The sequence below is a fragment of the Belonocnema kinseyi genome, chromosome 7 (assembly GCF_010883055.1).
Source record: "Belonocnema kinseyi isolate 2016_QV_RU_SX_M_011 chromosome 7, B_treatae_v1, whole genome shotgun sequence".
NCBI classification, from domain to species: Eukaryota; Metazoa; Arthropoda; class Insecta; order Hymenoptera; family Cynipidae; genus Belonocnema; species Belonocnema kinseyi.
Window position 1 is genome coordinate 106,136,674 of NC_046663.1, and position 7,035 is coordinate 106,143,708.

At 35.1% G+C, this 7,035-nt stretch overlaps 1 protein-coding gene across 7 annotated transcripts in view; it reads right to left on the bottom strand.

The window, feature by feature from the left end:
- Positions 1–7,035, bottom strand: part of LOC117175989 (mitogen-activated protein kinase-binding protein 1) — a 261,034-nt gene that overhangs the window by 188,872 nt on the left and 65,127 nt on the right. The gene's annotated exons all lie outside the window — the stretch shown is intronic.

Here is a 7,035-nt window from a genome sequence, read left to right on the forward strand (position 1 = left end):
GATATCGGATTGATATCGGATTGATATACACTTAATTTTCAATGCGAATGAATCCGAGTTCAGATTGAATGGGATTTTTTCGGATTGAAAATCATTTTATGTCAATCCGAATTCGAGTTGACTTCTATTTATTCGCATTGGAACTTCAGATTGAACCGGATTGAGCCGGATTAATTTTGAACGGATTTAGGTCGAACGAAATGTATAGATTTTTTCGAATTGCTTCGAATTAACTCGGATTGATTCAGATACAGATTCCGGAATGATTCGGATGACTTTGGATTGGTTCGGAAAGAATCCCTATTCGATACTTTCACCGGGGTTGTACTTGTAACGTCAATTATCGCAAAAACCTCATGTGATAGAAGCATTTCGTTTTCGGATTTGCGGATTGAGCGACTAAAAATCGACGAGAAAATATACGTTCCATGAATGTAGCACTTTAAATGTCGACCTGTGAAACGATTATTTCTGGAAAATTAAAAGGTCAGATATGAAATTGCTTACTTTTCAATTCTTCATATTAAAATAGTTCAATATTTAATCTACTTCGGTCATAAATATTTTTTAGGTCTTTCATTTTGACTTTTATATTTGATTTATTTGCGGTCTGCAACTTTGCGTGTTCGGTACATAACAGTCTTTAAAGGAAAAAATACGATTGAGATAAAGAAAAAAATCCAGAAGTTTAGCTTATTATTGGTTTCATTATCAATCTCCTAAAATTATTAAGTTTTCACAGTAATAATTTCCAATACAAATTTTAAAAAATATTTTAGATAGTATATTTAAAACTCAGTCTACAAAACCCATTCATGTAGACACATGCCGCCTACTTTATTAGTACATCAATCTGAAGTATAAAATATGAAATCATTCTTGAATATTTAATTAATGGTGTAAATTCCAGTTTAAGTGGAGTGTAAATTTCTGAGATGAATTCACCGTGTCGTGACATTGTAGAAATTGAAACGGAATCCTGCAATAGAGACATCTTGGCGAGTCTAACAAGATATCTAGAAATTGAAACTGCGATCGGAAATAGCAGCCCAGTAAGGAAACAATCGAAAATATGCAGCTCGTACGCACCGATAATTCCTTGCATCGTCAATTGCATTTTCATACGACCCCGAGTACAGGTGCTTTCACCTCGAACCGGAAGGCGCTACTCTAATTATTGATGATGAAGACCGATATTTTTCCCGATTCGTCACGCATTACGCATCTACTCGGATTCACTATATGGAAATTTCCATTCACTGAAAAGTAACACCCAAAATGTCTTGAAGCAGTATACAAAAACATCCGTAATCTAAATAAAGCCAACCAACCATATAGAAATATTTCATCTGAAAAGGAAAAGTTTGAATCGGTAAAAGGAGATTCCAGGGAGTCATATCATTTTAGAATAAACTTTCATCGCTCTCAATGATAGTAATGGGAATGTGGAACCCATTAAAGCACATCGTTGACATGTATCGCGAAGATCTTCTTTCGCATTCCGTGATATACGAACGACTTTCATTGAGGAAAATCTAGTTTTTTTTGTCAACCATGATGAGATGCATTTTTCTACAGTCAGACTTGCCTTTAAGTTTAATCAAAGTAAACCATAAAGAGAGCGTGAGAATGAAGATGACCTATCGAGAGTATATTACAATAGGGTTTAGGTATACACTCACTCTTTATCTATATGTCACTTCTTTGCTATAACAGTAACCATAGTACCTCTAGCCTTATACCTTACTTTGGTCAATCTTTTCTAACTCTTAAACTAATTATTGCTCACTAGCTTGATATTCATTCTAGCAAGCTACACTGTTAGAAAAATCTGTATGAGGTTTAATATACATGTGTGTGCATGTGTGTGTGTGTGTGTTGAAGTAAACATGCACTACCGCTACTGGAATTTAACATACATTGGTGTAGTGAACTCAGTTGTTACTTATAATGAAAGTGCAATGTACAGGTACAATTTTTCCTAATTTTGCTCTAAATGGTCAAAATTTAAGGGGAATACAATTAATTATAGGTTAAGTCTGTTATTTATTTGCTTAATTGAACTTTTCGACTTATAAACCAATTTTATTTTTGGTTAACAGGAAGAGTGTATCATGTTTTATTATTTAGAATAAAAAATTACAACTAAACTTATTTTAAATTTGTGAAAAATGAAATTATATGATTTTTCTTGTAAGTGCTTAACATGAATGTATATGAAATTTAATATACGCGCTCTTAATGGCGATTTCATATACTTCATATATTAATTTTAACACACATGGGTATATTAAATTTAATATTATTTTTCACAGTGCACAAGCCAGAGCGAAAGAAAGGAATCTATTTTATTGGATAGGTTGAACTTTATTGGCAACCTTTTACTCTATTAGGTCACAATTAGGTCTTCCGCGATCGAAGTAAGGAGATATTAGTTAGATGAACATTTTACAGAGCGATGATAACTTATTATAGAGGGATTAAAAGTTGTGAGACTTACCGACATTTCGAGCAATCCAGGGTTTTTTGTACAACCTAAATTTATAAGCAAAGAGTTGTCACTGGTCTTGTAACTCAGAAAAACTTTTCGATCGTTTACCATTTTCAAAAATTTTTCCCATTTATTTAAATGTTCAAATCCAGAACTTCAAACCAGTACAACCAATAATTTAAAGTATTCAAAGAAATATTTCCAGATTCACGAATCTATTGCAGAATAATTCTTTCAAGTCTAAAATTTATATTCAAGCTTGAGCAACCAAAGTCAAGCATTAAAAATTGTACAATTAAAAATTGAAAATACTTGAAATTTAATAATTTTACTACCAATACCTTATTAAAAATATTTATATAGTTATACAGAAGAATATTGAAATAATATAATATATTTGATTAAAGTAATTTTTTAACGGTCAACTGTAATCTCGATTCTAATATTTTCATACCTTTGAATTAGCTATGTTAAATAGACCCCTATAATCTGTTTAATTGTAAGGTGAACTCTTAAATCAATATAAAAATCAAACTTCTGTCAAAATTAATCTTACTTCATTCGCGCCATATTCAGAGATCCATCATTCTCAATTCAACTATATAATAACTTTGTTTAGACGATTTATTCTAAAGTTATTCATTGACAGTAATGCTTACAATAAATTCTTCTGCACATATTTGCTTTATGGTATATTACATAACAAGCAAGGTTAGGCACATCTTTACCGCAGGCCATGGTTTTTCGTGTAGTCCTGCGAAAATTGACTTCCTCACGTGAAGACGTGCATAACCCTACGAGTGATGAAGATATTTTATTCGAAATCATAATGTTATGAGCCTATATAACCCCAAGAAATGTGAGCGTTGAATAGCTCCATACCGAAATTTTGCGAGAACGTCCTATGTTTTTTGACAACGATGATCACTGCCCGAACATTGTTCTGTTTTGTTTTGGTTTCTCCATTTTTCAAATTTCTCGAAGGCCAGTCCATATTTCCATATGCCAGATTATCACCTGAGGTTCCGCCAGCACCTTCACAATGGAAATTTAATATTTTCTTTATGCCATAATTTTAGCTTCTTTTGGGCACCGATGCTAATTTTTCGGCTCTTAGTTTTGTCAAAAAATCTACTTTTGTATGTCCTTTTGTATGTTTGTATGTCCTTTTTATGACCCGAGAGCTCTTTTGTATTTTGTATTAAATAATTGATTCGTTCTCTTTGGAGAATATATGCGAGTCACGTCCTTGACTCACAATTTCAAGATTATTGAATCGGCTACGCCAATTCACGATGAAACCGGGTATATGCGTTTGCATCAGATGACCAATTCTGAGATAAATTTACACGCTGACGATGCGAAGATAGAAGTGAATGTAATCAAGTCATCATTGATTCTATCGAATATTTTATTTGCAAAAATATATCTGCCTTACAGGAATGGTTAAGAAATCTCTCGAAGTTAATATATATAATTGGAAGAATTTTTCAAACAGAAGCAAATCGAAACCATTTCAAGTGTGAAACTATTCATAACCCAGGGGGAAAAGTCGGATATTAGCCAGAGATCACGACTAGCGCAGTACAACGCCAGTTGCAATTCAGAATAAATACCAGTACTGATTGTTAGTACTGTGCCAACCATCGGCATAGTACTGGTTTACTATTGGCTCAGTACTGACTGTCATTACTGGTAGAATACCGACGCAGGAATTCCGCCAACGGTTGGCACCATACTGGTTCACAACTGGCCCAGTACTGACCGTCACCTTTGGTGAAAAACCGGCACAGAAGATCCGCCAACGGTTGGCGTGATACTGGTAATCTACTGGCGCAGTACTAATACATATTACTGGTAACATACTGACACAAGAGTTCAACCAACAGTTGGCATTATACTGGTTTACAACTAGCCCCGTACTGACCTTTATTACTGGTGTAATATCGGCACAGGTGTTCCGCGAACGGTTGGCGTGATACTGATATACTACTTTTGCAGTACTGATACGTATTACTGGTGAAATACTGAAACAAGAGTTCAACGAACGGTTGGCATCATACTGGTTTACAACTGGCCCAGTACTGACCGTCGTCACCGGTGCAATACCGGCACATAAATTCTGCCAATGGTTGGCGTGATACTGGGACGACTACTGGCGCAGTACTGATACATATTACTGGTAAAATACTGACACAAGAGTTCCACCAACGTTAGGCATCATACTGGTTTACAACTAGCCCCGTACATACCTTTATTACTGGTGTAATTTCGGCACAGGTGTTCCGCCAACGTTTGACGTGATACTAATATACTACTTTTGCAGTACTGATACGTATTACTGGTGAAATACTGAAACAAGAGTTCAACGAACGGTTGGCATCATACTGGTTTACAACTGGCCCAGTACTGACCGTCACCACTGGTGCAATACCGGCACAGGAGTTACGCCAAAGGTTGGCGTGATACTGGGTCGAATACTGGCGCAGTGCTGATACAGATTATTGGTAAAATACTGAAATAAAAGTTAACCAACGGTCGGCATCATACTGGCGCACCACTGGCTGATGAGTGATATGCGTTACTGGTGAAATACTGGCACCGGCGTTTCCCCAGCGATTGAAGTAGCAGTGGCCAGATACCAACTTCAAGTGTTAATTGACAACCGACATAAGACTTCAGCCAGTGTTTGTCGTGGTACTGAGTCTATTACTGGTGCAGTACTGAAACGTATAACTGGTCAAAAACTGACACAAGCGTTCAACCAACGGTTGGTATCATACTGGTGTACTACTGGCTAAGGAATAATCTTTATTACTAGTGAAATATACTGACACAAGCGTTGAAACAACGGTTGGCATAATACTGGTATACTACTGGCTTAAGATTAATATGCATTACTGGTTAAATATCGGCATCGGTGTTTCACCAGTGATTGGCGTAGTTCTGGCCACCTAATAACTTCAAGTGCTGATTGAAAACCGAGATAAGAGTACAGCTAATGGTTGGCGTGATACTGTGGCTACTACTGGCGCAAGAGTTCAGCCAACGGTCGGCATTATACTGGTGTACTACTAGCTTATGAGTGGTATACATATCTGGTGAAATACTGGTACGCGCGTTTCGCCAGCGATTGGCGCATTTTTTTGTAATTGTCACTAATTGTATTTAAAATTAGAATTCAAACAATGTTTTCAAACATTGTTCCCAGGTGGAAATGTCGGTAGTGTGCCGGAGTTCATCACCGGCGCAGAACTGGCCCAGTACTGCCCACCAGTACAGGCAGCCGGTGGTACAAAAATAGTACAAAAATAGACTTAAACAAAAAACACGTCTATAAATGTTCTCAGGGTGTTTTGAAATGTCGAGAAATTGTTTATACAATTAAGGAGAAAACATTTTTCTCTGTTACTTTTTTTAAGGAAAATATTCGAAGTTGCACCTTCATGAAAAATTTAAAATGTTCCGAAAAAATTACATTGTATGTACGTATTAATCGTTGTAGAATAGTCTAAAACACCTAAAAAGCAAAACGTTACACACAGGTTTAAAGAAAATTGTTATTAAAAAAAATGTTGCGCAACGTGGTAAAATTTCTAAGTTCCGTCGATACAAATTTTTAATGCTTATTAAATGTTATCATCAGAACTTTTAAAATGGTCTAAAATGCGAAAAAATAAAATATTACACGAAGAAAAATTGTAGTCGATTTAAATAATTTATTTAAAAATTATTTTATTTATATTTCCGTGAACAGTTACTTTATTTTATATATATTTGATCTCGCATGATGATAAAAAGAATAACGAGAAAAAAGAGTTGAAAAATTGTAGTTCTAACTTTTCTGAACAGTAAGCATATGAGGATGGCTTTTTCATACTTTCAACTTGTCGGATTATAGGCCAATCAACGAAGCTGAATGAGGAGGCTTAAATGGAAATAATTTATAACAATGAACTTAATTGTCAGGAAGCTTCCTTAGGGGGTCTTGAAACACCTTCCAAAATTCAGTAAATTTGGGGGGGGGGGCGCTCGAGCCGCCATCTTCCAATATGGCGGATGATTTCATGTTTTTAGATTTTCCTTGGAAACGGCTGTTTTTAGAGCAAAAATAGTTATATAATAAAACACTCTAAATTTTCTTCTAAATAAAAAAGGTTATATAAAATATTGCCATAAAGTGAATAGTTTGCCTGAAAAATTGAAAAGATTGAACATTTTTGGAAGTTCATTATTCTTGCATTTATGAGCGATTGCCTCAGTGAAAACGAGTGCAGTTTATTGTTTCGAGCTTGGCTGAAGGTAAGCTACCGTGCAATATCGATAATTTCGTTGTAGCTATATTATTTATTTAATACTGAAAATTATTTTGATCATTTTCAACGCTTAATTTGAAGAAGTTGCTTTCACTTCTCGAAGTAGGGACTTTGTCATTTACCTTCCCTTATGTCTTAACAACGCATCTGCAAATTTTAGAAATTTTAAATTAATTTTTTGATATTAAAAACCGCCTTTTTTTGAACCTGTGTCAAAACTCTCGGAAA